This window comes from Tyto alba, unplaced genomic scaffold (assembly GCF_018691265.1).
Source record: "Tyto alba isolate M040663 unplaced genomic scaffold, T.alba_DEE_v4.0 Super-Scaffold_39, whole genome shotgun sequence".
In the NCBI taxonomy this organism is placed as follows: Eukaryota; Metazoa; Chordata; class Aves; order Strigiformes; family Tytonidae; genus Tyto; species Tyto alba.
The window spans coordinates 671060-695448 of record NW_024881314.1 but is presented as its reverse complement, the minus strand read 5'-3'; the positions used below and the strand labels follow the sequence as shown (position 1 = coordinate 695448).

The following is a 24389-nucleotide window of genomic DNA, read 5'->3' as shown; positions in this document are numbered from 1 at the left end:
ACGGCTCTGCCCTCTGCGTTTGCCCATCTGCTGCTGGCGGGGAGGTGGGAGCAGGGGGGGGCTTTGGGTAAGACCCTCAACCGGAGCATCGCCCTTGGCTGCGGCCCCTTGCCGGCCCCGGCGGGGTGGTAGCGCGGGTGGGAGGTGCCTCTCCCGGTGTTCCCGGTACCCGCTCTTGGTTCTGTGCCTGCTCCCCCGCGGGCAGCGGCAGCTGCTGCTGCTGGGCCCGGCTGGGAGCAGCCCCCGGTGCCAACTGCCTCCAGGCCCCCTTCCCCCTTCCCATCTTTATCCGGAGGCTCGTTCCCGCCGGAGCGCTGGCGTTGGAGGGCGCAGGCGTGGGGAGGGGGGAGCTGGGGCTGGGCAGGGGGGTCGGTCGGGCTGCGGGCCCCCGCTGTGAGCCGTGGAGGGAAGATGGTCTCTGCAGGCAAAGTTCATGAACGTTCATCACCGGCGATGGGAAGTTTTTGTACGTGCTGATTAACTGCCTCCCTCTGATGTGACATGGCAAGATAAAATATGAGCGACTGCATTCTTTGACTTAAAACTTAATTAAAACTATATATCAAAAACGTAAGACCCTAGGCTTAATAAAACCTGATAAAATTATACTAATACACTTCAATTTCAATCCAAGGCTGCCTGATGGAAGAGCGTGAGAGGCTGAACCCATAACTGGATTAGAAACACCTCCTATGCAATATTTATGGTGCTGTCCTGCTTGAGATGCATGGCCTCCGAGGAAGACTCTGGCACTGTGATGAAGAGGAGTTGTCAGCCCAGCTTGCATGTGAATAGGAGAGGGCAAGATGCCCCAGGCATGCTCCTGGCAGGGGGAGGGAGGGATGCTGCTCCCCCCCCAGCCGCTGCACCCCGGGGATGTTCCGCGCCCCGATTGCCGCAGTCGCAGCCTGCGGTGCCGGGGGTCCGGCAGCCGTTCGTTGGGGTGAAGGGAGAGGTCGGGAGCTCCGGTGGGTGGGTTCTGCCCGCAGGCTCCCCACAGCTGCCGGGAGCTGTTGGCTGCTTTGCCTTTACGGGGTGATTTATTGAGTGAGATGCTGCGCGTCGGACGAGAGGCTTAGAGCCAGAGCCCTGTGATGAGGAGCGGAGCACAGAGAAGGAGCCTCGTAGTTCACTGGGCAGGAGCGTGGCCGGCCCGGCGGGGAAGGCAGCATCGGAGCTGCTGGGGGGTGATTTCGTGGTGGAGGTGCCCCGCTGCTCCCTCCACTCCGGGCACAAATCAGCAGGAACGCCCAGTCCCCTGTGCGGAGCCCGGAGCATCCCCGCTGCTGGAGGTGCTCGCTCAGCCTTTCCCTGTTGGCCTCGCATCCCCAGAATTTCACTTTTGGGCAGAAAAGTCCCAGGTTCATGTCTGGGGGGGGGTTGTGCCGGGAGTGGGTGTCACCCCACGCTGTTGGCTGGGGTTTGGGGTTACCGGCGGGGCTCGGCGCGGCTCAGCCGGCTGCAGTGCCACCTCGCCCTGGTGACGCGGGAAGCGGCTCTGGCAGACTGCTAATGTGGAGCATAAATCGTGGTGGAGACAGGGTAGGTCAGAGGAGGGAGGCAGGGCCGGTAAAGCATTGCGGTCAATGAGATTCTGTCCTTAGAGGAGAAACCGGGGTCTAATTACCAAGCAGAGGGAAAACAGGCGGCGATGCTTTACGGGGACGGGTGGCTGTGGGAGCGCTGCCCTGCCCGTCCCCCCGGGACACCGGCACCGCGGGCTCCACGTCCCCGGCTAACGCTGCCTCCACGTCCCTCGGGTTTTGGGGGCCGGGACGGCTTTTTGGTGCGTTTGCTCGCAGCATGGAGCAACGCGTGGTGGGGGTCTGCAGCGACTGCAGCTGGTGGAGCGAGGATGTTTCTGCTGCCTTCGGTTCTCTGTGTCGTGCCTGAACCCATCGGGACAGCCCAGCTCTGTCCTCGCCCAGGCCGATGCGCAGCCTGTGCCCGGCTGGGACGCTGAGCGGGGGGGGGGGGGGGGGGGGCCAGAGCTGGCTGTTGGGGCTGGGGGGCTGCCGGGACCCGGTGCTACTGGAGGGCTCTGTGCCCGGGGACTGTTCCCCCCGCCGTTGCCTCCTCTCCTCTCCCTTCCCGGTGACCGGGCGCGTGTCTCCGGGGAGCACCGATGTGTCGGCATTTCTCCAAGGCAGCAGCAGCCTGGCTTGACCCAGGGCGCTGGGGTGGGGGGCGAGGGAGGCACTGGGCTGGCAGGGAATCCCCGTCCCGGGCAGGAGGGGACCCAGCGGGCAGCAGCAGGTCCCCTTGCCCTCTCCCCAGATCCCCGGGGAGCTGGAAGTAAGGGCAGAGCAAAAGGAGAAGGGATGGGTGTTTGTGAGCTGTGCAGAGGGGTGCCCGTCTCTGCCCCCCCTGGGTTTGCTCCTCGTGCGGGGACGGCGCTGCGCGGCGCTCCGTGGAGCTGTATTTTCAGAGACTGCGGGGGATGTCGTGTGTGTAAAATTAGCACTGCCTTGTTAGTCCTTTTCAGGCTAATTCGGAGTGAAATGCTTTAGCAGTGGTGGGCTGATTCTATCAGGAGAACAAGAACTAATTAAATTCACTCTGACCATCAAGCAGTGAATTATTTATACCCAGACAGATGCAATCTAATCTGTAGCATCCAGCCCCACTGAACTTGCATCCTCCACGGTTCGGGGTGAGGAGCGCATTAAAAGGGGAAAGGGGCAAAGTGGGGCAGCAGGGGGGCTGGGGGAGCTGGAATAAGGGCAGCCGAGGAAAGCAAATTTGTTTTCCCTTCTGGTGCCGGCGCTGTGGTGGGACCCCTCTGCCAGCACCGTGGCCCCTGGCCCTGCCTGGGGGGCTGCGGGGGTGGGACCGGTGCGGGGGGGGGGGGGAGCAGCTGGAAGAAGAGACGGGGTGTCCCCCAACAGCTGCCCGTGTCCCTCCATCTCTGGGAGCTGGCGGCCGGGGAGGTGGCAGTGGGCGCTGGCAACGTCGAGGGGAGGTGCAGGAGCCCTCCTCCTCCTCCGAGGAGGAGGAGGAGGAAGGCTGAGCGCTGTGCAGAGGTGAGGGCAGGTTTCCTGCCGCTGTGTCTTGGTCCCTGTGCTGTTGTGCCATCGCTCCCCTCCCGCAGCCCCCCAGGCCCAGCGGCTGCTCGTGGCAGATACGAGCCGTTATCATCTCCTTAAGGATTTATTTTTTTGGGTTATCTGACCCTGGTGTCTGATTAGATCACTCTCGCATCTCAGAGGTAACATGAGCTTTGACTGCTTAAAAGCTGCAGTTCACTCTAATTACTATTGAGCCAAGATCCCTCCTCTTCTCTCGGATCGAAAGGAGAGAGTGAAAAATCGTTTGCCGATCCTTCGGGGGGTTGTAAAGGATTCCACCAACCTGGGAAACGGCTCTGGTTGGGGCTGGGTAAAGTAGCATGTTAAAAATCATCTGCCCATTATTTATATTAGAGGGCCACAAGGAGCTAATTGCAGAGCAGCCAAGGCAACGCGTGGCGGGGATGGTCCTGGCCTTCTCGGGGGAGGAGATCTCCATCCCGCCCGTGGTGGGCGCGGTGGGGGGGCTGGCTGGGCTGGCGAGAGCTCGAAGGCGGCTGGGGTGGCGGGTGCTCCGCGGCCACAGCTCCCCGCTGGGCACCCCGAGCAGCGTCTCCCCCGGGAGCTGCCCCACTGCGCCTCCAGCCGTGGGGCGGGGAGAGGGACGGCTCCTCTGGAGGCGATTTGGGGCTCTCGCTGCCTTTGTGGAGGTGTTTAAGGGTAAGTGGGCTGTTAGCCAGGCCGTGCCCCTGTGGCTGAGTTCCCCCGGTGCAGAGGGCTGGAGCTTTGGTCGTTCTTCCCGACGAGAGCGGACGAGCTCCAGGGCTTGTGCCTTGTTTGCACGCGGCGCTCGGTCGATTTGAACTATATACTTTCCACCACAGATTTATTTTTCCATAAGATTCGAGGTAAAGGTGCAGGCAAAAGGCCCTGCCAGCATTCCGTGTCGCCAGTCCGCGCCGGCGCTGTGCTCCTCTCCTCCCCAGCTGCGCTGCGTTTTGGGCCGGTTGAGCCCAAATGGTGTTTGCGTTTGCACCGACGATTAATCTCTGTAGCAGGGGAGGGAACTCCTATTATGAATCAGGCTCATAACTCTCAGCACACATATTTCCAAAGCCCTGTTGAACTATTAATCCTCCCGGCTCCCTGGGGTAGGGAGGATGGAGGGGGAAATGTCACCTTGTGGCAGGAGAGCTGTGATAGGCAGCCAAGCCAGCCAGCTCCGTCTTGGAGATGGCTCCTGGTCTCCAAGTCACTCCGATGGACCATGTGGCCTCACAATTGATTTAAAAAGGAAAAAAAAAAAAAAAAAAAAAAAGAAGGCAACTGCTTAGCTCTGGTTTTGCTGCTGCTGAGAGGACAGATTTGCCTGCTGGCAGCTATCTGCCATTAAATGGATGAGCTATTCAAGTGTGGGTTATGGATTTAGGATCAGCCTGACTGTGCTGGAGAAGACACACGATGCTGAGCCCAGATGGATGTGTGGTCCGGGATGGGGGCCCGGGAGGAGCTGACACGCTCTTTTCAGTAGTGGCAGAAGGTGGAATGGAGGAGCCTTCCCCAGGAGCGGATAACCTTGCAAAGGGCAAGAAGCTCCTCCAAACTCCTCTGTCTGCCTGCGCGGGTGGCTCGGCTGGGTCCCCCTGGGGCTGCGTGTGAGGGAGGCTCACGGGGGGGACACACACACATTGAAGCCGCCACAAGCAGAAGGGCTGAGAGTGGCGCAGGATAAGCGAGCCTGGGTTTCGGCTCGCGGCCGACTTGGGTAACAGGAGGTTGATTAGACAGGCTCCGCTGGGAGGAGGGGATTGGGAATTTCCCTCTGGGTTTGGTGAGATGGGCTGGAAGGGACCGCGGGCTGCACGCGGCAGCACTGGAGCGGTGGGGCTGCCACGTGCCGGGCGATGGGGCCGGGGCGGCTTCATCCCCGCCAGCCCCCGTGCCGCGGTGCCGCAGCCACGCAGCTCTGCCTGCACACCCGCTGTGGAGCCGAGCGAGCCCCCGGTGAGCGCCTGGCGAGCGCCTGGCGAGCGCCCGGCGAGCGCCCGGCGAGCGCCTGGTGAGCGCCTGGTGAGCCCCCAGCGAGCGCCTGGTGAGCCCATGGCAAGTGCCTGGCGAGTGCCCGGCGAGCCCCCGGTGAGCCCCTGGCGAGCGCCTGGCGAGCCCCCTGCAAGCCCCCGATGAGCCCCCGGCAAGCACCCGGTGAGCCCCTGGCGAGCCCCCTGCGAGCCCCCGGTAAGCCCTCGGCGAGCGCCTGGCGAGCGCACGGTGAGCCCCCGGCAAGCACCTGGTGAGCCCCCGGCGAGCGCCTGGCGAGCCCCCGGTGAGCCCCCTGCGACCCCCCTGCGAGCCCCCGGCTCCCTCGGTGCCCCGTCCCCACCCGAGCGTGTGGCACCCTGGCAGCCCGTTAGCGGGGCGGCGCTGGCAGCCGGGCGCGGGAGCAGCTTGCCGGGGCGGCCAGCCAGTGCCACCACCATCCCCCTCCCCCCCGGGCAGCACCGGGAGAGGAGCCCTGCTTGGCTTCAACGGTTCAGAGTTTGGGAGCAGCTCCCAGGCTGCAAATTGCCCTTTCCAGTCCCAAAGCCACCACGAGCGTCCTCGCAGCTCCTGCGAGCAGCTGGCACGGGGGGGTGGCAGGGGGTGAGCGGGGGCTGGACACCCAGCGAGGAGAGGGACCTGATTTTGGGGGTTTGGCGCGCAAGGATCGCTGGTGCGTCGAGCAGCCCGAGCGTTAAGCGGCAGGAAAGTGTTTCCCTGGTGTTGCTCTGCGTGGGGGGGATGCTGCGTGCTCCCAGCCCGGGGATGCACCCGCCGGGGCTGCCCCCCAGCCCGCGAGCGCTCCCGGAGCTGCTGGGCGCGGGCACCGGCTGGAATCCGGCCCGGCAGCGCTAGCACCGATCGAGAAACACGAGCATTTTAATTTTTTTTATTTTTATTTTCCATTTTTGACATTATTCCTCAACCCCTCTATCGCGCTCCTTGTTAAGCTGTTAAATCACTCCATTTATTTAGTACGAGCATTGCTGAGAGCTCATTTTTATCTTGGTGAAAACCAGACTTGCTCATGGGCACATAATGAAATTGTATAAATATACCCTTAGCTGGGAATCTAATTTATTTTTCCTGTTCATTATGGGGTAGAAGGCCATTATGAGATGTATAACTTTTTTTTTCCCAGTGCTGGAATTGAAAGGCTGGTGCGGGCTCTTTTTATACTGATGATTTCGTCCTGATTCAATTTAAAGCTGGTTAGAGCTCAAATACTGTAGCATAATTGACAAAGATCAGTGTGGGTTGTAATGCTAATGTCTCGTCTGCGGCTCCGGCAGCAGCGCCGGGCAAAGGCCGGCCGGGAGCCGTGTCCGGTGGGGAGCGGCCGGGTCGTGGCGTGGCCGGGATGGGCGCGAGGGGCCGGGGGGGCACGAGCCGCCTGGGAGCGGCGCAGCCGCGGGCGTCCCCGCCGAGCCGGGGGAGCGCGGAGCCCGGCCGGCCCCGGGGTCAGCAGGACGTGAGTCTGTCCATTTGTCCGTCAGTGGGATTGATTTTTGACTGTATTGATATTGCTATAAAGTCATGTTTATAGAGCTATAATTAAGCGGGGCCATTTAGCAGGCAGTGTTAAGTGCTAAGCAGATTTATGGCACGGTTCAGCCTTCTGCGGTGTTGTATTTCACCATGAAGTACACCAGGTTTTTACGCGTTCTGCGATTGTGTTCGTTTGACAGTGATTAGTATAATGGGGGTTTCCGGGGTCGTGTTGCCAAGCTAAGGAAATAGCAATTACAGCCCCGCTGCAGTATCAACTTAATTGCATCCATTTGCAAGCGACGCAAGCCCGGGTGTGCGGGAGCAGCTGGTGGGGCGAGTCCCAGCCCCCCCCCCCCGTGCCCACCGGCCCCCCCTGCCCGGGGGACGCTGCTCCCAGCTCCACGGGGTCAGGGCCGAGCAGAAGGAAGGGGCATCTCCTGCGCCGGGTGCACGCTTGGCCGGAGCGAGGCCACTGGGGTGCCGGTGGCTTTGGGGTTCCTGTGCTGGGGGGGGGGCGGGAGAGCCTGCGGGAACAGGGTCCTCCTTGCGGGGGGGGCAGCTGCAGCAGCCCCCCCCCCCCCGGGGCTGGCGGTGCTTTGCTGGCATCGCCCGGGGCCACTTGTCTCCCTGCAGCCGCATTTCAGCCTCGCTGGGCTTCCCTTGCCTGAGCCGAGCGGGCGGCTGGCGAGCGGCGGGGGGGTTGCGGGGCCGGGGGGTCACACGCCTTCGCCCCCCCCTCGCTGGGGAGCGGTGGGGCTGGGCAGGCGGAGCGGGAGAGGGGTCCGAGGGCGAAAGTGTCACGGGTGGATTTCCAGCGGTGCAGTTAGAGCTGACCTTGGCGCGCACTCGTCAGCCTTCCCTTTGAACTCGCTCCCCCGACGGCTTCCCCGGGATCGGGAGGTTTGCTGCCTCAGCCCCCCGCCGCCCTGAGTTGCCGTGAGGTGTTGCAGGACGGCTCAGAGGAACCCGCTGGAGGCCCTGAAAGAGCCTTTTCCCGAGCGCCGGGAATTTCCGTGCCCTTCTGCGCGCAGGTCCCTTCCCTTTGCGGGGCCTGGGAAGCACCCGGGGGTGCTGGGGAGCGCGAGGGGCAGGAGCCCTGCCGTACTGCCCCACAGGCAGGGCCCGTGGGCCGTGGGGCTGGTCATTGTGCCGTGGGGCTGGCTACTGTGCCATGGGTACTGGCCACCGTGTCATGCAGCTGGCCACCGGGCCGTGGGGGCTGGCCACCGGGCCGTGGGGCTGGTCATTGTGCCATGGGGCTGGCTACTGTGCCATGGGTACTGGCCACCGTGTCATGCAGCTGGCCACCGGGCCGTGGGGGCTGGCCACCGGGCCGTGGGGCTGGTCATTGTGCCGTGGGGCTGGCTACTGTGCCATGGGTACTGGCCACCGTGTCATGCAGCTGGCCACTGTGCCGTGGGGGCTGGCCACCGGGCCGTGGGGCTGGTCATTGTGCCATGGGGCTGGCTACTGTGCCATGGGTACTGGCCACCGTGTCATGCAGCTGGCCACTGTGCCGTGGGGCTGAGCACCCTGACATGGAGCCGAGCTCTGTGCCGTGGGGGCTGAGCACCCTGACATGGAGCCGAGCTCTGTGCCGTGGGGGCTGAGCACCCTGCCTGCCCGGGAGGGGCCGGGGGGCAGCAGCTCCGTCGTGCTGGGCAGACTGGGGACACGCGCCCTCTGGCAGGACGCCGGTCCCTCGCCTGCCGACCTCGAGGCAGTGGGAGCAGTGGATGCGCTGCTGTGAGCTCAGCGATCCCGTCTCTCTTCACAAGCGGTGATGGGGTTGGGAAAGGGCAGTCTTCCTTGCTCTTGCCCTTGCTGTGCACACTTTCCCAAGTCGCTGCAGGAATCAGATGGGCTTTTGCCGACTAAGAGGTGTTAAACGGCTCTAAATACTCTTCACGCTGCAATATCTCCACCACAGCGTTTAATTGAGTGCCACAGAAATGCCTATAAATAAATGTAATATGCCTGTGCCAGTACCCTCCTACAGCATCTTGGAGCTTGCAAGAAAGTCGACAAGTGGCTTGTGCTCAGGCTGCAGCTCCTGCCCTCTCCTCTCCACTCCTGCCCTTCTCTTTTCTCCTGTTTTTGCCCATCGGAGAGCGACTGGGTGCAGCCCTGTCGGTGCTGCCCCGGGCTGGCCGGCCCTGCCTGCCCCTCTGCAAGGCCACGGCTTTCCACCCTGCTTGCAGGTGAGCCGTCGCTGCCACCCCGGGTGTGACACCGTCCCTGTCCCCCATGTCCCCAGGCCCCGGGGCTCGATGCCGTCCCACTGGGCTGCAGCCGTGGGAGCGGGGCCGGGGGGGTCGGGAGCAGCAGCCCAGTCCCAGGCTGCGGTGCCCATCGGGATGGGACTGGGAAGCTCCTCGCAGGGGTCCCCGCTGCTCCCCTCGTCCCCCGGTGCCACGTCCCCAGGTGCTGGGCCTGGTGGGTGCTCGGGCTGGGTGCTGCACCCATCTGCACCCAGGAGTCAGCCAGCAACAGCGGGGAACAAGTGCCAAGTGTAGGGAATCAGAGAGCCGAGGGAAGGGTACGGAGCATCTCATGGCTGTTTATGCTGTTCCTGCATCTGTATTTGTGTCCAGATTCCTTTGTGACTGGGGATTCGTATATACCAAAATAGACAGATTTCCCACCAGACTGCCTTAAATCTCCAGCAGATCAGACTCTGAGTCCAAGCAGACAAAATGTATGTGTTGTGCTTGATCTGTTGCAAAAGGTGCTTTTTGGTTGCTGGTGTGCGGTGCTGCCTCCTGAGAAGCGCTGCTCAATTCCTTCCACGTTCCCTTCCCAGAGCCTTTATTAGAGAGAATAAACAACAAGCTTAAGGGAAGGGGGGAGCGGGCGGCGGGCGCTCCTTGGCGGGAAGCGCTGGGTGCCCCTGCCACGCTGTGCCCTCCCTGGCCGTGGCCGTGGGGCAGGGGATGGAGCTGTGTGTGGGCACGGGGCTGTCCCCATCGGCACCCCCCTGCACCGGGCGGCTGGCTGACCCCCTCTGGTTGCAAGGGAGCCTTGAGGCCTCGCTTAGGATCCTCAGCCAACTGAGATCCCTAAATAGGATCCTCAGACTCGTCATTTGACTGCCTCTTCAGTGCTGATGAGCCACTCTGATGTTACTATTTAAAATCCTAATTGCTTTAATCAGCTCGCCTTTAGCCGCAGCTCAGCCAGCGGAGGCCAGGGGCTGAGAGCTCACCCGCAGCCCCCCGCGCTCCCCAGGCGCAGCTGCGGCCCCGGCATCGCGCGGGGACCCCACGGCCCCTGGTCCTGTCACCCCACGGGGCTTGGCCGCAGGGGTGATGGACGGGTGGGACGGTGGTGGGATGGTGGGAGATGGGACAGCGGGCGGTGGGACGGCTGCAGAGCTGAGCACGGGTCTCCTGGGGCGGAGGAAGACAAGGACTTTAACAGATGAGGAGGAAAGGAGCTGCTGTTCCCACGGGCTGAAAGATGCCGACGCTTTAATGCGCTGGGAATCCCCTGCGGCCTCTCCTGTCGCACCCTGCGCTCACCTTTATCCCCACGAATTCCCTCCCGGGGTAAAAGCACGTCTCCTGTCTGGTGGGACCAAGGACGCCCCCCAGTCCTGCTCCCCATCCCCACGCAGCGTGCAGCCAGCCCCCAGGGGAAGGGGGCTGTGTCCCAGCCCGTGGCTGCAGCTTTGCACTTGCAGCTTCTCTCGTGGCGGGGGCTGAGGTGGCAGCGGGGGGGCTGCAGCCAGCCCTGTCCCTGGGTTTGGGGCCCTCCAGCCCCCCCCCAGTCTCGTTTGGCTCCTCCGGGCACAGCCTTGGGGTGTTTCTCGGTCCCGGCTGGCTGTGGGGCGCGGGGGCTCTCCCGGGGCCACGCTCACAGCCGGGCTCCCTGGGATGGATGGGAGAGCGCCGGATTAAAATAGCGCGGCGCTTCCCCGGCTGGGGAGCCTTGCGGCGGGAGCCGCGTGGTGGAAGGGCACCCACATGGCTGTGCCGAGGAGGAGGAGGAGGAGGGGGGTGCTGGCTGATCAGCGCCTGACACCGGCTGTGCTGGGCAGGGGCGGAGGGGCAGGAGATGAGGGGACCCAAATCTGTGGGTGCAGTAACCGCCACGGGACCCCCCTCCCCGCCTTCGGTGCCGTCCCCCGTTCCCCTTGCTGGCCCAGGGTGATCCCCAGGGCCGGTTCCCTTCCTCAGCTTGAGGCTTTGCAGCTGCTAAAAGCCAGGCTGGGCAGGAGGATGCGTCTGCCCCTCGCCGGGAGGGACCTGGCAGAAGAGGGGTGGGAGGACTGGGGTGCGCGGCGCTGGCCGGCGCCGGGAGGAAACGAGCAGGAAGGTGCCGACCTCCCCGCCGGGGATGCGCTGCTCTCTGCTGCGGCTGCTGCTCCCTTGCCGAGCCTGGAAGGTGTTTGCCAGGGGACACCCCGGGCGTGAGCACCCGCTCTTGGGGCCAGGCTGCCCCTCGCCGTCTGTCGTGCCGGAGCTTGGCTTCTCCGGGGCAGCGCATCCCACCTGCAGCCCCTCCGCCAGCGCCAAGTGAGCACTGGTCCGCGTCCTGCCAGGCTCCGGCCTCTGCACCCATGGCTGTGGGGAGCCAGCCCCCCCCCCCCCTCTCCCTGGCGGCTCTGGGGGCAGAGCGGTGACCCCGGCCCCGGGAGCACCCATCCCTCGGGGCTTGGTGCCTCCCTCGCCCGGCGCCGTGGCACGGCAGCCTGCTCACCGCTGGCACGCCCGGTGCTGAGCGGTGCAGGGGCTGGATGGCGACGTGGGGCAGCGGCGCTGGGGCTGTGTCATCCCGGAACATCCCTGCAGGAGCAGAAAACCTCATACAGCGGATTGTACAACTTGCAGCAGACTTCCTGGGGAGCAAGGACATCTCCGCGTTTATTCAAGGACATCCCTTCTCAATTAAATCCCGGCATGGGCTAAGCAAATGGGCTGCTGAGATCAAAGGGGTTTTTTTCCACTTTTTTGTTCCAAATCATTGAAAAGATGCATTGGAGGGAGAGTGGTGTGTTTGGCTCGCGTTTGCCCGGTGGGGAGGAGAAACTTCCATTAAATTCGCATAAAGGCGTTCGCCTGCATTAATGTGGAAGCGGAGAGTTTGTAAGGGTTGATTTGGGGGTGATGGCCCTGGGAGGCTGCGACGGCTGGGGGAAAGCCCCCCGAGTGGGATGTCCCCTCATGCACCCGGAGATGAGCGGCTGGCCGCCGCGTCACCGCAGCCTCAGCCCTGCGGTGCAGCACCCACCGGCACGGCGCCGGGGCCCCTTGGGGCGATGCCCCGGCCCCTCCTGGGTGGCTGTGGATCCAGCCCCGGGACGTGTCCCTGGGGGGCGCGGGCTCAGCCCTGACCCCCTCACCACGGGCTCGGGGGGGGGCGGGGGGTCAGCCCCTGCCTGGCCACGTGCTGGGGCTGGAGCCCCCGCGTCCCCCTGCTCCCCCTTGGGCTCCTCGGGGATTGATGGTGTCGTTAAAACGTCAGGCTGGCCCGGGGCCGGCCCCGCTGCGGGCCAGGATTTATGGTGGAATCTGCGTCGGCGAAGGTTTTATCGCAGCCGTTAAACAGCCGAGCGTGCGCCGGGGGGGTCGGCAGCGCCGGGGGCGGCCAGGCAGGGACGGGCCTTGTTTACTGCCAGCGCGGTGAGGCTCTGCTCTCGCAATCATCGTTAATGATGGGGGGCAGTGCCGGGATCCCCCCCGAGCTAGGCAGCTGGGGCGGGCGCTGGCGCTGAGCTCTGCTCCGCACCTTCTGCCGAGGGCCGGGCAGCCGCGCTCGCCCAGGCCGTCCCTCCCGCAGGCACCCTCGCACCCCGTGCTGCCCCGTCTCGCTCTTGACCTTCTCCTCCCGGGCTTTGCGCTCTCGCCCCCGCGGCCCCCGGGAGACGGGGGGACGTGCCGAGGCCACGTGCGGCAAACCCGGGGCGGTGGAGCTGCGCGGTGCCGCGGCGTGGCCGGGCTGGCAGCGGGCGCCGTGGGGACGGTGCTCGCGGGACCCCCCCAGCCTCTGCCGTGGGGCATTCGGCTGCGTTTTTGGGGCATTCGGCTGCGTTTTTGGGGCACGGGCTGCTCCGCCGAGCCCCAGGGTCTGCGGGGGCGAGGGCCTGACCTCCTCCCGCTCCCTCTGTCACGGATCTGTCTGTTAAGAAATCGATCCCTTTGCCACCAGCCCAGTCTCCTTTTTCCTTTTAAATGGTGTCACTCTTCTGTTTCCTGGCCTCTCTAATAGATTTTTATATAATCACTACAGTGCACTTTTTAAAGAGCGATAGATCACGTTCATTGCTTTTCCCCGTGATTAATTTCCCATAATAGTCCTCTGTAACACCAAGGCAAAGAGAGGAGAGAGAAGAAAACCCCCACATTATCCACTTTGTGCTCAGAGTATAAATGAATTAGATTTAATTTTTGTTTAATTGTTTCCATAGCTCAGCCTCTGCTAACTTTGCAGGATAATTTATTTTGCAGTCTTGGGGAAAAGAAGGGAAGAAAGTCTCTGCAGCCGAGCGGTCTGCCTGTGGATCGTGGTTAATTACAGCTGATAGCCTTATCTGCTTGTAATTACTGGAGCGGTGTCGGGCGTGCTCCTGCCGGCGGCTGCCCTTCGCGCACCCCGGGTCCCTCACGGACGAGCAGCGGGGTCCGGAGCCGCGGGTGAGCCGGGCGGGGGGGGGGTTGTTCCCATGGGATGTTCTCACGCGTTCTCACATCCGAAAAGCAGGGGGGGGGCCCGGCCGAGGAGCTGCTTGCGGCGGGACCCGTGGCCCAGGCTGGGCTCTGCCCGGCCGTGGAGGTGGCTGGGGGCACCCCCGGGGCAGGAGTCGGTGGCCCGGTGATGCTGCCAGCGTGGGCAGAGCTGGAGGAGGAACGAGGTGAGGAGTTGGGCTGTCCTGGTGCAGGGCCGCCGTGGGGCAGGGCTGGGTGCTGTGGGGCCACCGTGGGGCAGGGCTGGGTGCTGTGGGGCCGCCGTGGGGCAGGGCTGGGCTCCCTTCCCGCTGCCCCGTGCTAGGAGCAGCCCCAAGGGGATGGGAGACGACGGGTGCGCTCCCACGGACAGCCTGGCCCCACGGACAGCCTGGTCCCCCGGCTCTGCAGACCCTGGGGTGGGAGCAGGCGGGTGACTTGCGTCCTGGGGTGACAAGGAGACAGGGCGAGCAGAGTTCTCTCTGGCTCCTCAGTTTTCCAGGGTAGCTCGTTAAGGGGAGTGTTTCGTGGGGAAGGGGTGAGCTCCCTGCGGCACGGCCCCGGCAGCGAGGGCTCTCCTGGCCTGGCTGAGCCTCGAGCATCCTGCCCCGGGCGGGTCAGAGCCAGCCCCCCGGGGGAACTGCCCCACGACCAGCGCACGTGGGAGCAGGCGGGGATGTGGCAGCATCTCTTCCTGCCCACGTGCCGCTGCCTCTGGTGCCAGGGAGCTGCTCTCAGGGGGGTCCGAGCGGGTGCTCCCCTCTCTGTGCACGGGGTCCTTGGCTTCCTGGGAATCATGTCCTGCTTCCCCCTGCCCGGTGCCTGGGCAGGGGCCACGCGGGCAACGCAGACTCCGGGGGTCACTGCCCAGCATCGTCCCCTCCGATGGCCCCCAGTGCTGGAGCCCGGTCTCGTCCTGCCCCGGCGGGAGCGTGGGAAGAGCAGCGGGGACGGAGCCACCTCACGTCCTCCTTGCCCAGCTCGCCCATTAATCACCGACTGCGGGGGCATCGGGCCCCTGCTTAAAATGCACTGACAGTGCCGAGGTGAGAGCAGGAGCTCGAGAGAGCCTCTGCTAATCTGCTCCCTCGGAGACGGGCTACCTTCGGCCTGTTAATCAGTTGCAGTAATTACAATCCCAACTTTACATGTGGAATGTTAATTAAAGGATGGGACGCAGGGACCTGCAGCCTGGCAGCGAGCGGTGTGCCTGGCAGCGAGGGGTCAGGCTGGGCTGGAGGCTGGGGGGCGCTGCCCCCTGCACCCCCGGGCTCATCTGCAGCCGCGGCAGGCGCCGAGCCGCGGTGGTGCCGGGCTGGGGACCGGCTGCCGGTGTGTGCCGGCGGTCAGCGCTGTCTCTGCTTCGTGCGCCCTGGGCGCTGGCTGCTGGGCTTTCTGCTGCGGGCCTGCTGCTGGCCTCTACAACGTCTCTGCTGATGGGGATGGCGAGATTTGGTGAGGAAATAGGATATTGCAAGTGGAGGTCCACTGCCCTCCCCGCTGCCTGCACTGGCTCCGTCCTCGCCGTAACCCCCCACCCGCCCTGAGCATCCCCTTCTCAGGGCTGAGCACCCCCCATCCCTCTGCCTCCCCGTCCAGTGCTCCCGCCCAGCCGGCTGTGGGCAGCTCTGCTCTGGGGACAGGGCTCGGTGTTTTCCTTCCTGAGCTTTGTGAGGTCCCCCTGGGCAGCAGCTCCGCTCCCCGTGCTACCCGGCCTCATTGCCGGGGAGGGGATCCTCGCTCTCTGCCCCGTGCTGGCAGCCCGCGCTGCTTTGCTGGCAGCTTTAGCCCTCGGCAGGGTGCTCGGGCCCGTGCCCAGAGCCGGCAGATGCTGGTGTGTGCGCAGCCGGAGCCCAGGGAGCTGCCGGTGCTCCGGGCAGGCAGAGCCGTGGTGCCCTGCCCTCTCCCTGCCGCCGCAGAGCCCCGCGCCGCGATGCCTTGGGAGGCAGCTCCGACTGACCGACACCGAGCCGCCGTTGTCCCGTCCCTGTCCCTGAGGAGCAGGCGGCGTGCCATCAGCCTGCGGCCCCTCCGGCTCTGCTGCATCGGTGCCCTTGGCTGTGCTCGCCTGTCCCAGGGGGCCGGGCAGCCCCGTGGTGCTGGGCCTTCGGAGGGGATTAGGTGAGTGTGTGGGGCGGCCGAGAACCCCGGTGTGAGGCCGGAGCAGATCCCGGGCTGAGCCCCCGCTGTGCCCGGAGCTGGGGGATGCTCCTCATCCCCGCAGTGCGCCGGGGCCTCGTTAGGTGCAAGCGGTTGGCGGGGGAGGAATGGTGGGGAGAGCCGCGCTGGCAGCCGGCGGAGGTGGGGATCAGCCCCTGCCGCGGCCGGGGGAGTCATTAAAACCCAGGTCAGCAGCAGCCGGGGAGCGGCACTGAGCAATCTGCTGGGGCGTTAGTGCCCTGGATTATTGCTGCGAGCAGCTGAAGGAGAGCAGAGAAGAGGCGTGAGCTGAGAGGAATGACAAAGAGGGGAAGGAGAGGAAGGAGCCCTGGAGGAGGAGGAGGCGGGGGGGAGGCTGGATCAGTGCCGCAGGCAGCGCGGGGTGCTCCAGCAGCGATGCTTTGCTGGCCCAGCGTCTGCCCAGTCCCTGCTGCCCGGGCAGGGCGTGCTGTCCCGGTGCATGTTGGCCGCGGGTGTCCCGGCCCGTGGCAGCCCCCTCCCCTCGGTCCCTGGGGCTGTCGGGATCCTTTCTCGAGTCGCTTTTGTTTTCCGCACAGAGAGGTGGAGTTGCCAGGTCACTCGGATCTCTCGCTGTCGCTTTCCCATGGGGTCTTAACCTGGTTCACTAAAGCTCTTCTGTCTCTTCATCCACACTGGTCATAAATCTGGGGCTTGTCTCGCTGGGCTCTGGGCTGTTGCCAGTCTTCAGATGATCCAGCTTCTCAAAATGAGGAATGCTTCTCCTGGCATTTCTAACTCCCTCCCATTACCGGCGGCGTTGGAAAGGGCAGGGGGGAGGACGCGTGTGCTGCGGCAGCCGGCTCCAAAGGCAGCACCGGGACCTGCACGCCCGTGTGCTGGCCGGGAGGGCCGGCGAGGTGCGGAGCTTTGAGCGGCACCGGGACCAGCACTGGTGCTTGGGTGGGTACTGGGGGGTGCCGCCGTCCCACCTGTGCCAGAGGCTTCACGGCCGAGGAGCCTCGGCAGCATGACCACCACGTCGAGGTAAGGAAAAAGGGGCTGGTGCTTCCCGGAGCGGAGCGGAGCAGAGCGCTGTGCCGGGCGGGCTGGCCTTCCGCCGCCGTGGCAGAGGTGGGCACCGCTGTGGCACCCGCGTTTTGCCGGGGCTGCAGCTGGCGGGTGAACCTGGAAAGCTGCCGCAGCTCTTGGCAGAGCAGCGCCGGGGCTTGGTGTTGCTCCGGGAGGAGCCGCGCCAAGTCTTTGCTCTCCAGGTCTGGGATCGCGGGTGGTCCCTCGGGATCTGGCTGGCCCCGGAGCGGCCGGGCTGCAGCCGTGTCCCGGGCTGGCGCGGGATGGGGCACGAGCGTGCTGGCGCTGAGCATGGGTCCTGTGGGTCAGGAGTCCACCTCGAGCCAGAATGAGGGATCCCCCCGTTTCCTGGTGCCCAGCCCCATGGGGTTTCCAGCAGCCGGCCACAGGCAGCTTCTTTAAAACTTGGCCGGTAAGTGGCTGACAGCGAGGGAAGGGATTTAAGATCCAGTAACGAGAGGAAGAGCGGGGTGGATGTGATGAACACAATGTGCGTAGCCGAATGTCGCCTGGAGGGCCCGGTGCGTGCGCGGGCAGGGGCAGGGCAGGGGTGCAGGCACGGCCCCACGGACGGGCCAGCTGCCGGATTTGGGAACGATGGCGGGGACCTTGCGTGGCTCGCAGGGGCTCGGTGAGTTCGGGCGGGAGAGCGATGCCGGGCTGTGTGTAACCCCCCTCTGCCTGCGCTGCGGAGGGCGACGCCGGCAGAGCTCAGGTCCTCCTGCCTCCCCGCACCGGGACAGTGGCGTGGTGACGCCCGGCCCTTGGAGTGGGACCAAGGGCTGGGGGGGGTCCCTGTGGGAGGGGGTGAAGTGGTGGGTTCGCCGAGGGGCTGGCTCAGGTCCTTGCTGCCTTTTCGGTTTCTCACCAGCCACAGGTGTGGTCTGTCCCCCGGCCTTCTCCTTGCCCCCCGGGGCAGGCGGTGTCACGGGGAAGCAAAGCTGGCTGATGCTGTCCACAGCTCTCTTGGGGTGATGCCTGTCCAGAGCCCGGTAGAGGTGAGACAGGTCTCCTCTCTCATGCATTTTGGATCCTCTGTACGGTGGCATTTTGGCCTGGTGGTACCTTCTACCCTCTGCCAGGGGCCCTGACACCGGAGCACTAGACTGGGTCTCCTTGCGTGGCTGTGGGCACTGCATGTCCCCCCTCGCCCCGTGGTGCAGAGCCCTGGCAGCCCCTGCTCCGGGCTCGGGGGGATGCTCCAGCCGGGGCTCCACCTCCGCTGCTCTGCTCTCAGCAGATCCCCTCCGCAGTCCGGAGCTGCAGGCATTCAAAGGGGCACCAGCGTTGTCTTTCCAAGTTTCTCCAAAATTTTTGGTATTTGGCTTCAAATAGCGGCTCCCAGTAAATGGGAGGGAGGCCTGGAAGAGCTCGATGTGCGGACCGTGGTTGTGTCATTGCGCTGCGCAGATCTGCTGATCCCGCTCTGATTGACCCCCGCCAGCCTCATGAATCGGCCCTTTTCCTCCCTTCTCGGAGCCCCTCAGATCTGCTCCGTGGTCAATCTCCCCGTTGTTCCTCAGGTACCGTTTTGCAGACGTATTTCAGTCACACGGGAGGTCGCAGTGCTGGTCCCAGAGCTTCTGGTGATGAGGCTCCCACGTCAGGGTACCTTCCTCCTTCTGTGCTAGAAAGTGCTGGCGTTTCTCCATGCAGCTACTTCCTCCTGGCAAAGCACCAGCTGGATCACCGGCAGAGACGCACCGAGGCTTTCTCCGTGCTTCCTCCGGTGCTCCCCGGCTGGTGACCGGGTGCCTCTTGCACCTCCTTGGCACCCCAAAAACCCTCCCTGTGCTGGGGCTGGAGACAGGGTCCCGCGGGCAGCTCGCAGGGACACAGCTGCCACCCCGAAGCACCCAGCTATTTTTGTTCTCTGTGCCGTGAAAAGCAGCCTGGCAGGGGGTGGGAGGGTTTGGCTCCCATGGCTCGTGAGAGCCTGAGCTCTGCTGAGCCCCTTCTTCTGCAAACTCCTCAAAATTGCAGCGGGCAATCGCCCCGGCGGGGCTGTGGGTACCCCACTCCAGGGGTACGCAGCCCTCCTGCCCGCCTGGAGAGGGGCAGAGGAGCCGGGACGTCGTTCCGTCGGGCTCCCGCCGGAGCAGGGCCGGGCAGGCGGGACCGCGGTGTGCCCAGCTGGGGGCTCTGGGGCCGCAGCACGCGGCACCGGCACCGCTGCCCTCGCCTCCCCCTGCGTGGCGTGGACGTGGCACGGCTCTCCCGCCGGTGGGCTGGTGCCGTGGGGTGGCTGGGGTGGGACTGGTGGCACCAGCGGTGTTACACGGCCTTGCGTCCCGGGCAGGACTTTCTGCAGCACCACCAGCTGCTTTCTGTGCAGTTCCAGTTTTTCCATCTCGTTCATTTTAGGGATTAATTAAAGTGTTTCTCCTCTCTCTCTCCCTCCCTCCCTGCCTCCCTCCTTCTCCCTGTTACATACAGCTGCACATGGATTTTAGGGTCGTGCTTGTTTACATCAGTTATATTTACATTAATGGGTGTTTGCTTTAGGAAAAACAGCAGAAATCATGTGAAAGCACATGTTCTTTGTGTCCCACAACTGCCACTGCGGCCCCATTGGGGTGGAGGTTCCCGGGGTGGGTGCCCCGGGCAGCCCCTGCCCGACGGCCCCTTATCCCCCGCGGTGGGCACGGAGAGCTCTGGTGTGGGCACGGGTGGCTTCCAGCACCCTTTGGGCGCTGGCTGCGAGGCATCCTCTGGCACACACAAGGAGCAGCACCCTGAGATTTTCGGGTGGGTTCTGTGGGTTTTGACCCCCGGGCCCCACACCCCAGCAGCCGGGTCGGCCGCGCATTTGCCGGGGATAAACCCCCATCCCGGAGCGGGGCTGCTGCTAAAGCCTGCGCTGCCGGGGCACCCACCCGGCCCGTGCTCCTTCATTGGGAGGTTGGGGGGGGGGAGCGTTTAAGAAGAAAGGGGAGGGAGGAAGTATAGTTATTTTTCCAAATGGCTCTCAGCTGCTGGATGCCTTTAAAGTTCCCTTTGTGTTCCCGCGGGTCAGGCTGGGCAGAGCCTGGCCCCGAGCGGCGCGGCGCCGGCCGCCTTTGTCGGCGTGTCTGCGGTCTTGGTTATTAGCCGGGACACGGAGACCCAGAACCTCAGATCTGCTGTGTGGCTGGTGGGAGAAATAAGCAGAGCTGCCTTATCACGCTCATTTAACTGGTTAATACATCTTCAGAGCAAATAATGCAGTCTGTGGGTGAATTGCTTAACCAACCTCATTACTATTGTGCATTTAGCAGCTTGGAGGAAGATAATACCTTTCAGGTTTGACCCAATTTTAGTTTTTGTTGTCATAACCATGGAAAATCGACCTTCAGAGACCCTCAGCAGTGAGCCTGAATAGGAAGTGATTTACAGCAAAAGTGCTGTGCAGAATACTTAATGCACTTGTGCAGAAAAACAGACTGCAACCGTCGCCCTGGCATCCCCGGCCCCCCGCAGCAGGCGCTGCCCTGGCTCCTAGGCCCATTCTGCCCGTGCTGCCCGCTCTGCCCGTGCTGCCCATTCTGCCCGTGCTGCCCGTGCTGCCCATTCTGCCCGTGCTGCCCGTACTGCCCGTTCTGCCCGTGCTGCCCGTGCTGCCCATGCTGCCCGTACTGCCCGTGCTGCCTGCTCTGCCCGTACTGCCCGTGCTGCCCATTCTGCCCGTACTGCCCGTTCTGCCTGTGCTGCCTGTGCTGCCCGTACTGCCCATGCTGCCCGTACTGCCCGTTCTGCCCATGCTGCCCGTACTGCCCGTTCTGCCCGTGCTGCCCGCTCTGCCCGTACTGCCCGTGCTGCCCGTGCTGCCCGCTCTGCCCGTACTGCCCGTGCTGCCCGTTCTGCCCGTTCTGCCCGTGCTGCCCGTACTGCCCGTGCTGCCCGTACTGCCCGTGCTGCCCGTGCTGCCCGCTCTGCCCGTACTGCCCGTTCTGCCCGTGCTGCCCGCTCTGCCTGACCACGGGCCATGCGGGCCGGGGTCCGTGGCAGCTCGGCGGTGCCGCTGCTTTGCCATCCTTGCACGGTGCTGTGCTCCCCTCCCCGCGGTGCTGGGGTGCTCCTGAGCCGTCGTGGGGCTGGTGTGGCCACCCACGTCCCTGGCCCTGCTGGCCGTCACCGCGGGGCCGGGGCTGCTCGCTGTGGGGGTGCGGGACCCCTGACGCGGGGGGGTGTGGGGGTGTCACCGCTGGCCGTGCCAGAGGGGCCCGGGGAGCCGGCACCCACCCCGGCCGCTCACAGCCACCCCGCCGCCTCGGAGCACCAGGGGATGAGTCACAAGGTAGAGGGGGATGTTCCTACCTGCAAAATTAAAAATTAAATTGCAGGAGGACTGTAGAGCTGTGAAGCCCCGGGGGGCCGTTCCCCACAGGCTGCCTTCCTGACTGGCAGGGGGGCCGGGGGCAGCTCCTCTGGCACTTTCCGGGACTGTTTTCTCCAGCCTTTTGTTCAAGATGGTTTCTCCTTCCGTTCGGTGCCTGTCTTTCCCTTCTTTCCTGGCTCTTTTATCTAATAGCAGTGCACCTTGAGTACAGCGGGGCTCTTTTCTGAGGCTGCGATAACTCCCTGTTCTCTGGCGCTGGGCTAGGAAAATGCAAATGCGGGGACGCATCCTGCTCCCCGCGCGCCTCCAGTTGCCTCCCCGCTTCGCTCCTAATGAGCATTTTCCTCCCGGCTCGCTCAGCCTGCACCCGCTCGCGGCAAGGTTGGGGCTTCTCGGGTGCTGCGGTGTACCCCACGGTGGGTGAGTGTGCACCCCACGGTGGGTGAGTGTGCACCCCACGGTGGGTGGGTGTGCACCCCACGGTGAGTGTGCACCCCACGGTGGGTGTGTGTGTACCCCACGGTGGGTGGGTGTGCACCCCACGGTGGGTGAGTGTGCACCCCACGGTGGGTGAGTGTGCACCCCATGGTGGGTGTGTGTGCACCCCACGGTGGGTGTGTGTGCACCCCGCGGTGAGTGTGCACCCCACGGTGGGTGAGTGTGCACCCCACGGTGAGTGTGCACCCCGCGGTGAGTGTGCACCCCACGGTGGGTGGGTGTGCACCCCACGGTGGGTGAGTGTGCACCCCACGGTAGGTGTGTGTTCACCCCATGGTGGGTGAGTATGCACCCCGCGGTGAGTGTGTGTGCACCCCACGGTGGGTGAGTGTGCATCCCATGATGAGTGTGCACCCCACGGTGGGTGAGTGTGCACCCCACGGTGAGTGTGTGTGCACCCCACGGTGGGTGAGTGTGCACCCCACGGTGAGTGTGTGTGCACCCCATGGTGGGTGAGTGTGCATCCCACGATGAGTGTGCACCCCACGGTGAGTGTGTGTGCACCCCACGGTGGGTGAGCGTGGAGTGTGCACCCCACGGTGAGTGTGTGTGCACCCCACGGTGGGTGAGCGTGGAGTGTGCACCCCACAGTGGGTGAGTGTGCATCCCACGATGAGTGTGCACCCCACAGTGGGTGTGTGTGCACCCCACGGTGTGTGAGTGTGCACCCCACGGTGGGTGAGTGTGCATCCCACGATGAGTGTGCACCCCACGGTGGGTGGGTGTGCACCCCACGGTGAGTGTGTGTGCACCCCACGGTGGGTGAGCGTGGAGTGTGCACCCCACGGTGGGTGAGTGTGCACCCCACGGTGGGTGAGCGTGGAGTGTGCACCCCACGGTGGGTGTGCACCCCGGGAGCACCCCTCCGTGGGTGTGTGCTCAGCCTGCCCACGCCCCGCCTGGCCTTGGCCGGCCTCTCCCCTCCCCGCCGCCGCTCGTGGGAGCTCGGAGCTGCCCGCCCGGTGCTTTTCTGCAAAGCGCCCTTCGTCCGCCCGGTTTGCGCCGTGGGAGGCGGTGACAGCCCCGACGCCGCGCCGGCAAGCGTTCCCACGGGTGAGATGTCACCCGCGCCTGGCGGGGGTGGTTCCCATCCCTTCGGTTTTGTCTGTGGCAGGCAGAGACTTTCCCAGCTCCGGCAGCGGGGGTGCGTGGGACCTTCCTCTCGCTCAGACGGGGAGGAGGGTGGCAGGGAGGTGACAAGCCTTCCTCCCCTCTCCCCGAGGCAGCTGCGAGCGCGGCTCTGCCACCCAAGCCTGGCTCCGTGCTGCTGCTGCGGCGTGGGGGTGGTCCCCGCGGTGCAGCTGACAGCGGGGCCGGGGGAGCCGGTGATGCCCGTGGGGTGCTGCCCCCCACCTCAGCCAGGGCTCCGCCTGCTCCCACGGAGGGGTGTGGGCAGGAGCAGGGTCCTGCCAGCCCCGGGGCTGCGGCCGGCGGGGTCAGTGATGCTGCAGGAGGGATGAGCTCGTCTCCCTCCTCTCCCCAGGACTGTGCTGGAGTGGGGGCACGAAGCGGGCAGCTAATATTAGACTGCTTTAATTCCGCTGTTTTGCAGCTAAAGGAGAAGCTGCTCCCTCAGCGCAAGAGCTGAAACTCTTTAGCCTTCCTCTGTGTCACCTCTATGGCCATGGATACCTCCAGGTGTGACGTAAGTGAGACTCGGGGAAAAAACATCTCCTGTTCAGCATCAAAATCCTATTACCAAGCGCTGTGTTCTGCTGCACAGATATCAGGCTCGGCACTGATAAGTGGGAAATAGCTCCCGATCTGGGCTGGAGCAGGAGCTGTATCTCGGGCTGCACAGGCTCGCAGTGCTGCTTCAGTGCGTTTTCTGCAGAATGAGTCCCCGCTCCCCCCTCTTCCACAACCAAAGGAGAATTCACTGCGGGTATTCGCCCTCACCCCCCCGGCCATCCCTCCCGGCGCTGTCCTGGTGAGGGGGATTTCTCCGTCACCCCACTGCCACGCCGCTGCGCCGGGCCGGGCTCGGGGCCAAGCACCCTCCGGGGAGCATCCTCGGCGTTGGGGGCTTGGTTGCCCAAAAATGAGAGAGCGCAGCCCCCTCCTGCACCCCCCCAGCAGCAGCAGGGGCTGGGCTGGCCCCGGGATTGCGGATGCTGCAGGCAGCTGCCCTTATCTTTCTGTCTCCTCCCTGGGGTGCTGCCGGCTTTGATAAAACCTCTTAGCCTTCCAGGGGTTGGCTTGTAGATCTAATCGCAATGTTTTATTGTGTAGTAAAAGCCCGGTGGCTCCTGGGGGAGATGCCCCGTGGGGATCGGCAAGCAGCTTTCAGACCCCTCCTGGGGCTGGACCAGATTTCCCTGGGGGAAGAGCTGCTGCCGGGCCCCCGCCGAGCCCCCGCCATGCCACCGGTGGGGGACACGCCAGCCCCGTCCCCCTGCACGCGCCTGGGTTCGCTTTTGAAAATAGAAGGTGCTGAAAACGTTACCGTGTTCAGCTTGTTTTAGGGATGCTGCTGGGTTTCCCCCTGTGTTTGTCATGTTCTGCGCTTGCTGCGTGTGCCCAGGGGCTTCCGTCGGTCTCGGGGAACCCCTGCAATGAGAGTGAGGAAGCTGTAGCTAAATGAGTTCATGCTGGAAATGAGGGGTTGGGGAGGGAAGGCAGGGGTGTTGCCTCCAGTGCTGACCGGTGCCGGACTGGGGTTTGGCGGGGAGGGCTCTTGGTTGCCGAAGTCCTGGGGGAAGTGATTTGAGCGCAAAGCTGGGCTCAGGCAGGAGCTGCCATTTCAGAGATTTCGGGGTGAAAGTCTTTGTCCCGTGGGGTGCGGGAACTCGGAGATGATCGTCCCACTCTTCCCAGCCCTCGCACCCGGCTGCCTCGCAGGCTTAAACACAGCTCATGTCCCGAGTGCCTGCCTTGGGCTGGTTCCCCGGAGGTGCCGGGCTCGCTGGATGCTTTTCCCAGGGGATGTGGGGTGCCCGCCGCTGGCCTGGGCAGTGTGGAGGTGCCCGTCCCGGCTGCCCACGGTGTGAGTGGGGTGGGGGCTGCCTCAGGGGCGAGCGGAGGGGAGACGTGTATGAGCCGGGATGGCTGAACCCCCAGCCCCGCCACCAGTCCCAGTAACACAGAAATCACCCACGGCGGAGAAAACGGAGGCTGCGACGGCGGCTGCTGCCGGGAAAGGACCACAAAAAGGGGCTCCTG

The 24389-nt window shown here is 64.5% G+C and overlaps 1 protein-coding gene across 9 annotated transcripts in view; it reads left to right on the top strand.

The window, feature by feature from the left end:
• RBFOX3 (RNA binding fox-1 homolog 3) overlaps window positions 1-24389 on the top strand; it is a 178855-nt gene that overhangs the window by 58302 nt on the left and 96164 nt on the right. Inside the window, exon 1 of one of the 9 annotated variants that reach the window (XM_042802436.1) lies at window positions 16173-16366. The exons of the other annotated variants lie outside the window; for them this stretch is intronic. The gene's annotated coding sequence lies outside the window, so the exon portion shown is untranslated. Of the gene's footprint in view, window positions 1-16172; window positions 16367-24389 lie in introns of those variants that run through there. 9 annotated transcript variants of the gene reach the window in all.